General features: G+C 32.8%; 1 pseudogene; it reads right to left on the bottom strand.

The window, feature by feature from the left end:
* Window positions 1-8,665: 8,665 nt before the first annotated feature.
* On the bottom strand, window positions 8,666-9,960 carry LOC110739604 (annotated as a pseudogene).
* Between the last annotated feature and the right edge of the window lie 2,080 nt (window positions 9,961-12,040).

The raw sequence follows: 12,040 nt of genomic DNA, 5'->3' as shown, positions 1-12,040 counted from the left end.
CCCACCTTTTTCTCTACCCAAACTTTCCTTTCTTTCTTTATAGGAATAGCCTTTCTCTTCCCTTTACCCTCTATAACACATTTCTTCTTAGGCATGATAGGAGTCTTGAATTCAATTCTTGAACCCAGACACTCTTTAAGTGTAGCCTTCTTGTCCTCAAGGTGGTCTTTTATGTTACTCTTTAGGTTCGAGCTTTGTTCTTTTCCTTTAGATTTCGAGCGAGTAGCCATTGTTTGTATTCCTCGGACAATGGAGGAGGAACTCTATCAGATATAATAGTCCACAATGTTCTCGCGTACCAATAGTCATCGAACCTCTCAACATTCTTTGAAACAAAATATTTATGAGGACGACGATCATCACAAGCAGGGATAATTTGTGCAAGGCCATATTGTCTCATCACTCTAAAAGGGAAATAAAAGTTAACTTTGATAAGCTCGGGATACGACAAAAAAGTTGATTGTCGACTCCATTCATCTTCTCAATCTTCCACCATGGAACAACCCACTTGATGGAGAAATTGCGAGTTTGGAATATTTTGCTCCACTCCCGATAGCCCCATCTTTATGGAAAAACGTTTCTTCCTTCTCACAAGACAATTTGGAGCGTACTTTTCAACATCTTCAGGAGGATTAATCAATCCCAGTCGCTCCATTAGCCAAACCTGCAAGCATAGATATTAAATGTTATTACATTACAAAATTAAGTATTTTTGATTTCTGTAATTAAAAGTATTAATTTTCTACCTTTAATAATAAAGGAGATCCTCGAATTGGTGTTTTAGGTTCCTTTTTCAATTCATCTAATCTCATCATTGTTTCTCCAACAATAACGGGCATGGGAATTCTCCCGACATCAACTTGTTCCATAATTGTTGCTAATATGTCTTGACCCATGTGACCACTACCATTAGTAAATAAAAGTTGACTAAACTTGCAAAATAAAAAGGCTCTTCTTCTATAGATGTGAAAAGAACTAGACTTAGGTCTATTAAAGAAAAAAGATGCAAATTTTCTTAGATGTACTTCTTTTCCATTAACTATAGAATTTAAATCGGCTTCCCTAAGATTATAAAAACGCTCAAAATCCTTATATTAATACTCATATTGTAGAGATTACAGCAAGATGCCTAAAAGAAAGCCAAAAATAGCTCCAAATTCCTCCGACAAGGGGCTAATTTCATTGTTTCCTAGCCTAAAACAATGAATGTTGGGGTACCAATATTCTATTGCAGTATGAATGAAATCATTGTCAAATTCTACACTCCTAAGACCCAATGCTGAGGGTTTGGTCCCAAATCTCTATTTCAATTCATATTTGATTTATTTGCCTTATTAACTTAGCTTTTTTGAAGTTTACTAACGTGTGTATTGTTTTAATAGCAAGAAGGTTGAGGCATCAAAGTGAGTAATTCAATTACCCTTATTATTATTCTTTGATTTTGGAGTAGAAATTATGTATACAATGTTATTTTAATTCCTAGTATCATATTTAGGTTAACGATTTGATTTTGATTATTAGTGACATGCTCGGATTTGTTATTAATCCGTTTAGTATCATGCCTAGGGCCTTACTACTAACGATGTTTTGATGATGTTGTTATGATGATGATTGTTGTATTAATCATATGTTGCTGGATTATTATATGATTTATTGCTATTGCTTGATCACACCCTTTGTTACTGGTTTAAAGGGAATTTGTGCTTGAAATCACGCCTAAGAAGATAATTAATCACTTGATTTAGGCTTAATATGATTTTAATTTAAGTGATCACCAATAATAGTTTTGATTGTGCATTAATAATCAACCAACGTAGATTAAACAGGTTTAGGATTTATTTGATGTATGTATGTTGATTGAAAAACGCACAAAATGCAACTACATAAGTTTACTGACTCACTGTAGACTTGCCAGTCATTGGTTCACTGAAACTAGAATAATTAAAATGCGGAAACGAATCTAAAAATCATAAGAGATGAAACTACAAAAATCTAGTCCTTTCGAACATCATCCTTCTTGTCGATAGATTGTTTGTAGCTTCTAGGATCGAATTCAGGGTCATCTTCTTCCTCCATTGGTTCAGGTGACTTTGGTTCTTGCTCTACTTGGACAAACTCTTCATCTTCCTCATCGTCAGATGAAATATCAATTATAATTAGAGTTGGAGGTGGATTTGGATTTGGAATCTCCATAATGGAACTATCAACAGTATGGTTACTCTCATCCATCATCTCTCCTTCTTCCTGCCCTCCATCTGTCCTTGCTTGATTACCCTGAATGGGAGAAGAACTTCCTGACTGAAGGCTAGTGGACGGGGAATTATTCCCTGCCGGATTATTATAGTAGTAGTTGGGATATGGAATGTGTAAGTGTTGACAATGATCTTTCTCAACTCTAACGAGGTAAGAAATCAAGTATCAAATCAAGTATTTGTAGTTAGGGTACCACTGTCCATAGAAAATTTTATATTTAGAGTAGTTTGGAATGTCCCTTGGTAAATAGAAATTAGAGAACTTTGATTTAACGGCAAGATATGGGGGTTCATCTGGAAAGACAATGAATAATCATAGCAGATTCACGATCAGGAAGATAATAGTGCTTGTCTACTAAGACATCGCTCAAGTGGGAACAATAGAACTGGATTTTCTTGACATAATTAAACGGATGTTCATTGTTTTTCTTAACTAGAGTACCAATTTGGGAGAGTTTGCTAGGAAGAATCGGCATCCTGTAAAGGAAAAGGCTTAGAAAAGAATTCCCTTCCCAAAGAAAATAAAAAAAATACAATTCGTGCATGAATTAGGTTCAATGTTCAATCAAACAATTTCACTTATTCTTAATCACATAATCACATGCTTTCAATTAATCAACCCATGATCAAACATCACAACCTAAAATATTAATGTATACAAGAACATGATTATTTCTAACTTATATGCCCAAATACTTTCCTACCCAAGCTCACCAACATGCTTTTAAAAGCTTTTAACACATAATACTTACCTCAATCCTTGCTTTCCTGCAAAACGAACAAACTAAAAATATTTTTGACTCCTCTTTTAAAAATAATTTTTCGAAAATAAGCACCGAAAAAAGCCTAAATTTTCGGCCAAATTATAAAAAAAAAAAAAAAAAAAAAAAAAAAAAAGTGGATTTTCTACAATGAAAGAAAAAAATTTCGGACCTAAAAAAACGAATAAATTTTCCAGTTTCAAAAAATTAAAATAAGTGAAAATAACCCTCTTTTAAGATAACTTAATTAAATAAACATTTGGCCAAGTTTAAAGAAAAACACTTTAAAACACGTTTTTGCTTTAATGGTAATAAAAATCTCAACCAAAGCTCCCAGATACCACTTTGTAACACCCTAGAAATTTCTATCCTTTAAAATACTTGTTTTGTCCTTTTTAAAATACAAAATAGGAAAATCTAAGACATTACCGCTACTATGAAAACGGCTAAGGCAAATATCAAAGACACGCAGCGGAAGACTTTCCTTAAAACCATTCAAAACAAGTCAATTTAAAAGTCAAACCAAAAGAAAGTAAAGTCAAACCAAAATTAAATGTAGTCAAACAAAGTCAACCTACAGTTTAGAACCATTGTAGGCCCTTAAAACCAAACAATACTAAAACATTTACGTTATTTTCATGAGCATAATAAAATAAATAATATTCAAAGCAAATAAAACACATCATATTCCTATAGAAACTAAGCATGATTCGCTCTTCGCTCATGCCCATAATAAAAATGTTTCATCACCTAAAAAACTTCTCTCTACTTGTCCCCACTACTCGCCATTAGAAATGGGTCGTCGTAGGGCCAAGGTAAAGAAAAGACCAAACAAACATATAACACACAATCAGCAACGCTGAGTACATACGCATAATAAAAACACACTAACATGCTTTCATCCTATCAACACACAACTTACCTTGTTGCACCTGTTTACAAGCATACAACATACCAAACGACCAACTAATAAATAAATGAATTGCTTATTTAAATTTGATTACGCATCGAGCGGGTTTCCCACCAAATCCCTGCCCCAAATAAGTTGGGTTAAACTACACCGGGAGCTAACCAGGTAGGAAAATGTCACATGAAGTGACTGGACTTCCTGCGCATTAAATAAATAAAAAGGAAAATACAGCGTCCTGTACTCCTAGTAGAAGCTATGGTTAAATATAAAATCCCATAACTCCCCCCATATGTTCATAATCAAGGTATATACTTTCCAAGAATTTTGGTACGTAATCTCTTTCACTTTACGTTGTTTACATATAATTATACTTGGTGATGACTCTCAAACAAAAACACAATCAAACGTTATACTTCATTCAAGCAATCAAACATACCAATTTAATTCTTGAATAATTAGTGACCACATAAATTTAATAATTGAACCCTTTTTAATCTACCTCAGTGTCAAAGACACCTTAAACACATAATGCGCCGCAAATCCTACCCCTCGGTGTTAAAAACACCTTAAGTGCACATAAGCACCACAATATAATTCATTCATGTGTACTAAGACACTTGATAGCTCAATTCCCATGCTTAAAACATCAATAAAAATTATATGAACCATAATAAAAATTCCTTTTCATATTCCAAACCAAATTAAACATTTAGTTTAATTAATCATGCTCTCTATCAAGCCAACAATAAAAGTGTGGTTCATAATCAACATGCCAACATAATTAATTCCAATTACCAATTCATCGTAAAAAATTCATACAACTCATTTACCAACATCAATCCAATCAATAAATTCCAACCAACACCTATCATGATACTACTTTGAATTAATTAAACAAAACCTAGCATGCTTTTTCATATTCAAATAATTACTAAGTACGCGAACTTAACTTGAATATGATTTCAAAATCGTCACGACTAAATAAAATTGCTCACTTGGAAGTCTCCTACTAACCAAAATTACAAAGAGGCATAAATACCTATTCCACACAAATTTCCAACAATATATACACTCTTTAAATCACTCATAAACCCTCTAAAACAAGCTAAAATTTAATTTAAAACCCTTACTTTTATCCCCAATTAATGGGTAATTAAAAATCCTTTCAAGAAACATAATTATAACTTATATATATAACTTTCAGCTATATTAAATCATCTAAAATTGTTGTAATTGTGTTTTAAAACACTTATTTCAATAATTCAAATCATCCATAAACAATTTCTATCAATATAAATAAATTAAGAAACCTAGGGTTTATAATTTGGGGTTTTTTAATTCAAAACAAAATCTGAAAATTTATATACAAAATACTTATCATCAAAAAACATATAATCATCACAAAACCCAAAACCAATAATTAGATTAAGGGTACATTTAATTAAAAATAAAAAAGAATATTTTTTTTCGAACACCGCACAGCCACGACCACAAGGTCGGGCTGCTGTCGCGCCTGCTGCTGCTGCTGGTGGCCGCTGGCCGGTGGGCAGCCGTGGTGGTGGCTGGCGGTGGTGGGGTGTGTGTGGGTCGTGATTGAAACAAAAATAAAATAAAGGGGAAGGGGAAAAAAATTAAGGGGAAGAGAAAATAAGAAGAGAGAGAAAGAGAGTTACCTTTGGGTATTCTCCACCTTGGGCAATGTTTAAATTGCCCATGTGATGGGTATTTATACTCCCTTTTCTAAAACCCTCCTAGACTTAAATTCCCTTTTTACCCTTAATGATCTATTTTCTAGTTAAACTAGTATTTTGACTTTCTGTAAAAACTCATTGGCTTTAAAATTTTCTTTTATAAAATAATATACCCCAAAGTTTCCAAATCATGAAATAAAATATTTTCAAGATTATTAAATAATTAAAATAATAAACTTTTAATTAAAATAATTCATTTTAAATTAATGAAACACCATAAATAATTCATTTCGAATTATTTTAATACTTTAAAAAATACTTATTTAAATTAAAATACGTATAAAAATACGGGATATTATAGTTACTTAGCATAAACCCTAGCTCAGCTAAGGAAGAACTCACTTGCGATGAGAAGAGCTCACTTTCTAGTGAGAGATGCTCTCGTTTTAAGAAAGAGAAATTTAAAACAATATGTAGTGACCCCTTTACGATCTCTAAAACTAATCCAAACAATTCAACTAAACTTTGCCTTCAACTTTGTGTTCAATAATAAAATCTACTAGCAAAATAGACGATACGTGGTCCATGACGACTCTCAAGCATTCTCCTACAGGTTCATAGAGTTGAATATGCTACCATCTATCTAACAATCCACATGATAGGTTTCATTATAATACAAATTACAACAAGTTCTAACAATATATCACATGATAATTTTTCTTTTTGTTATATATTAATTACAAAATACGGAAAAGTTTTATAAATTTGACCACATAAGTGATAAATAGTGCGTTTTTCGTGTGACCAACTGACACACACCAAAACACTGACCAAATATAACCCCTGAGTCCTTAACTGAGTAATCCATGATCGAACCGATTAACCTCTAACCAAGTAACCTCGATTACACGGTCTGACCAGTCACATATGAAAACTTTGTGAATGATAAATAGGAAGATTTTTTTAAAAAAAAAAATAAAAAAAAAATAAAAAAAAATAAAAAAAATTGGAGTAGTTATGTTTAACACTATTGCATTATCCTAATTTATATTTCAACGTGAATCATGAATCATAGTACTAACTCTTTTTTTTTAAAAGAAAAAACATGGTACTTACTTCGTACAAGTATAACTTATTACAATAATCAGTGCCCATTACTATATATTGTTATATTCCCTCCGTTTCATAATAATCGCAACACTTTGATCGACACACATGATGATGCACAATTTTAACCTAATATTTGTAATTACATATTACTAAGGGCTTGTTTTAGTTCACCTTATTTTTGTTTATCTGAACGTACTTATCTGATCTGGTCTGATTTGATCTAATTGTTTGATTTGATCAAACTTTAACCTTAAGTGAACGATAATTTATAAGGAAAAAAATATCAATTGGAGTCTTGTTAGATTCGTAATATTGTGTATTCTATTAATATGTAATTTTTATAAAAAAAATTCATTACGAAATTAAAGATATTTAGCGATAAAAAATTGCACACAAATCGATGATATGATCTGAACTTATTTTTTCTTATCTGAACTTATTTTTTCTGATCTGATCTGATCTGATCTGTACTTATTTTTTCTGAAATAAGTAAAAATAAGTTAACTAAACAAGGCCTAAGAGTATAAAAGCCTGATCAAATAAAAATATACATAAAGACTAATCCAAAATATATTATATGACAATTTATGTTTTTTAATAATTCATAAAAAATAAAAAAAAATAAAATTACATTAAAAATATAAATAGTGCAAAAGTCAAAGTAATATAATTATTACAAAACGGATGGAGTTTATTAATAACAATCATGAATCAAGATAAACTGAAGATGATAATAACTGTACAATAATGCATTAACAATCTTTTAAAAGATACTTGGCTCCACTACATATCAAACAAATCAATAAACAATTACTATTTCACTTTATTTACGTCAATTAAGCCAAACCCCATTTCCTCTAATTTTAATCCACCTTCAATCAACCAAAACCCAATATCTCTTCAGAAGGAAAAATTCGAATGTAATCTATGAGATTTGTTTAACAAACATATCATTGCATTGTCGATTTGTCATTACATTAACCTCCTATTTACTTCACCTTGTTCAATCACGTACTTTATAATAATTGGAAAATACGAGTATTAATAACTCTAAATTAAAATATATATTAGAAAATTAAGTAAAAATAATATGCAATTTTACAAGAGGGAATGGCAATTTGATTTTGTTAAGTGTCAAATAATGTCACTAACATTATGACTTTCCAACTGACATTTTGGTCTTTTTAAGTTGTGTTTGTCATTTACTTTTCTTAGTTCTCACAGTAAAAGAAAGGAAAAAAAAAAAAAAAAAAACCTAACATTTTTGGGAGTTTGTAGGAGAAGAGAGAAAGAAACGGAAAGGGTGGGGGCTAATCACCGGCAGGGGAAGCGGATGGGGTGGCTGGCTGATTGGTGGGGGAAGGGTGAGTTAATATTTTAAATATAAATTTAATTTTTTTAAAGAAATAGTAACCGTGGTTAATCATTTTAATCAAAATTGTTATTATTTTTTGGTCATAAATAATACGAGAATATCAAAGATAATAAATTTTTTTCCCAATTCACCAATGAGAAAAATAAAAAAATTAGATATTACCAAAGTGAATTTTCCAAAAAAATTCCTTACGTAAAATCAAGGTGAAAAAACGACTTTTTCAACTTAAAAAAATAATATTCAGTGAAAATAATTTCATTTTAGTATAAATAAGTTTAGTTTAGCAAAAATAATTTCAGTTCAGTAAAATTAATTTCAGTTTAGTAAAAATCAGTTAACTTAAAGAAGAATTATAATAGAAAATCGGTAAAAATAATTTGAGTTCAGTAAAATTAATTTCAGTTCAGTAAAATTAATTTCAATTCAATATAAATAATTTCAGTTCAGCAAAAATAATTTCAGTTCAGCAAAAATAATTTCAGTTCAGCAAAAATAATTTCAGTTCAGTAAAAATAATTTCAGTTCAGTATATATAATTTCAGTTCAGCAAAAAAAAATTCAGTTCAATAAAAAAAATTTCACTTCAGCAAAAATAAGGTGAAGTGAACGAGACCTTAGTCTAACCTGAATTGCAAAATTTACTACGTAATAGCAAAAAATTTATGTTTTCCCCATTTTGCCTTTGAGATACATTAGAGACAACCCACCAAATGAATGTAGAAAATACCTGTGCAATTTCCGCATTAGGAAAGCGAGCTTTAAACCTCTGAGCAACCTCCTTAATAAGCGGCGCACCACCGCAGCCAACGGTTTAAGGGAGCTCAGATCATATTTCTTAACCAATTCCGATTTTTCCAGCGCCACCACTAGCGGTGGCGAAGCCGGTATGAAACTAATCCTGTACCTCTCCACTGTCTCCAACATCTTCTCGAAATCGAATTTCGCCATTAAAACCAGAGTCTCTGCCAATACTACCACCTTGACCAACATTATGAATCCGAAGGTATGGAACATTGGCAGAAAAAACAGATTTATTGTCTTATCTTTTTTCTCTTCCTCTTTCTCTAACGCCTGTATTTTGTTGTGGTATAATTCAGCGAGTAAAGCAATCAAGTTACCATGAGTCAACTCGACTCCCTTTACTCGTCCTGTAGTCCCGGACGAGTATAGGATCATTGCGGAGTCTGACTGGTGGATTGTAACACGAGGCCGGGTGACTTGATGAGTCAGCATTGAGTAGAACTCGGGCGAGTCGAGGAGAATAATAGGGATTTTAGAGGAGCAAGAGGTGAGGTTAGAGGTGAGGGAAGAGACGGAGAAGATGACGGATGGTTTAGCGAGTTGGAGTAAGCGAGTCAACTCGGATTGGGTTGACAAGGGGTTAGCAGGGGATATGATGACACCGAGGGAGAGGAGAGAGAATGAAGGCGATTGTACCGGCGGAGAGTGGAGGGTTGTGGTGGTGGTGGAAGGAGTGAGTGAGGGAGTTGACTTGGCAAAGGAAGTGGGAGTAGGAGAGAGAGTGATGGGTGGCAGAGTCAATGAGAAGAGGGGAGGAAGGAGAAAAGTCGGGGTCGGAATGGAGGAGAGAGAAGACGTAGTCGGTGATGGAGAGAGGGGTGGTGGAGGGTGGTAGTGGGTTGTTGTCGCCGAGGCTGTGGAACGTTTTTGTGGCGGAGCAGTAGCCATTTCTGGGATCAATTGAGGGTTGCATTGCCACCATAATGTATGAAGTTTATGTGCACCAAAAAAAAAAAAATGTATGAAGTTTAAAAAACAAGAGGTAGTATTGTGATTTGTCTAGTAGGAATACTATTTACTAATCCTCCTCAGACCCATTCTTACTTTAAATGCTTTAGGATCGCCCCTCATGAAGAGGGGTCTAATTCTTCCCTTTTTTTAACCTTTAAATAATAATAATAATAATAATAATAATAAATAAAAGTAGGAATACTAATGTTTTATACAATAATGTGATGTTACTATATTAGTCATGTTACTCATGTTAGTTGTGAACTGACTGGGATTACTTTGAGTTATCAACTACTCCTACCGTCCTACGTAGTTCTAGTAGTATTTAGTATGAATTATGCAAATATTGTTACTACTTTCGTTAAATATTAGTTACAACTTTGAAGTATTATTTGTGAAATATTCAAGTTGCAACTAATATTTAACGAAGGTAATATATACTTCCTCAGTTTTATACTTCCCTCATCCTTTTATTTTTGCTCCACTATTATTTTTTGGGTCAAATTTTAAAAACTTTAACCTTAAAGTACCGTTAATTTATATAAGATAATATCAGTCATGTGAGATTTTGTTAGATTCGTCTCGTGGTATACTTTATGAAATCACGTTTTTATAATTTTCATGTGTATGAAAATGAAAATATATACGTTTTAAAACGCGTCTCAAAGACCGTAAAAAGTCAAATTGAGCAAAAAAAAAATAGAAACATAAGGAGTAATAATTGACATTTTTCCCCCATCTTTTACAATCAAATCTTTAATTATGTATTACTATTTACTAAAAATAATAAAAAGTCGATATCTCAATAATATACATTAGGAAATTTTGTGAAAAAAACCACTCCCAAATATACCATTGATCTAAAAAACCACCCTTTTTTTTAGAAAATTAAAAAAACTGCCTAAATAAACCCAAAACCAGTAGGAATCACCACCCCCTCCCTTATTCCGGACTGTTTTTCGGCTAAAAGTTCCACTTATCACTACCTTATTGGACAAAATTAACAAAATTAAAAAAAAAAGGGGGTTTGTTAAACCACGCCCTTATTTTACTAGGTAACGCCCGCATTTGAACATAAGTGGACAAATATACGCTCAGGTGTACTCCATATTTTTCTTCCCTGGCCTCTAACTCAATCGTCTCTCCTCCCAACAAACCACCACCAGTCGAGGGCAAGGTCATCGGATACATCGCCGGAATTAAACTCGTTTTTTTTTTTTTTTTTTTTGTGGAGGCCAAATGCCTAAATTTTTCAAAACTCTAGGGAAGAAACGCCTAGAATTTTCAAAAGTCCCTAGGAGATTTGAAAATCCTAGGCGTTTCCACCCGTAGAATTTTTCAGTTTTTTTTGCGTTTTTGGTTTTTATCATAACTTTTGATCCATAACTCGAATTAAGGCAAATAATATATCGTTGGAAAGCTCTAGAGGTCTATTTTCTAACACAATTAGAATCATATCAATATCATTCTTAGATCTTAAGATATGGCTACAATACTAAGTTTGGTCCAAAACCAACACCCTTGCACTATTTTGATCATATCGTAAGATCTAGAAATGATATTAACTTGATTCGAATTGGGCTGAAAAGTAGACTTATAGAGCTTTCCAAAGATATATTATTTGTCTTAATCCGAGTTTTGGAGCAAAAGTTATGATAAAATCAAAAAACGAAAAAAAACTGGAAAATTTTATGGAATAAAACGCCTAGAATTTTCGAATCTCTTAGGGACTTTTAAAAATTCTAGGCATTTGTCTCCTAGAGTTTTGAAAAAATTAGGCGTTTGGCCTTCACAAAAAAAACGACTTTAATTCCGGTGATGTGTCCAATGACCTTGCCCTCGGTTGGTAGTGGTTTGTTGGGAGAAGAGAATGTTAGATTGAGTTAGAACATAGAATACAGGCGAGGGTATGTTGTCCATTCATATTTAAATGTGGGCGTTATCTGGTAAAATAAGGGCGTTTAACTTGTCACAAAAAGAACCCAACCAGCCCATGGCAGCCACCCCCTTCCCCTTCTTCTTTAATCCCGCTGTCACCACCGCCTAGGCACCTCCACACCTTCCCGGCCCCTCCGACCCAGCCACCTCCAGCCAATACCTTTGCCGGTGAACCCACCAAGCCCCTCACAAGTATATACCTTCTTTTTCTTCTTCTTCCCTTTTTCACTCTAAAAAAAATGTCAACAATT

This window comes from Chenopodium quinoa, unplaced genomic scaffold, assembly GCF_001683475.1.
Source record: "Chenopodium quinoa cultivar QQ74 unplaced genomic scaffold, ASM168347v1, whole genome shotgun sequence".
Classification (NCBI taxonomy): Eukaryota; Viridiplantae; Streptophyta; class Magnoliopsida; order Caryophyllales; family Amaranthaceae; genus Chenopodium; species Chenopodium quinoa.
Note: the sequence above shows the minus strand (reverse complement) of the source record. Positions and strands in the feature narration are given on the sequence as shown.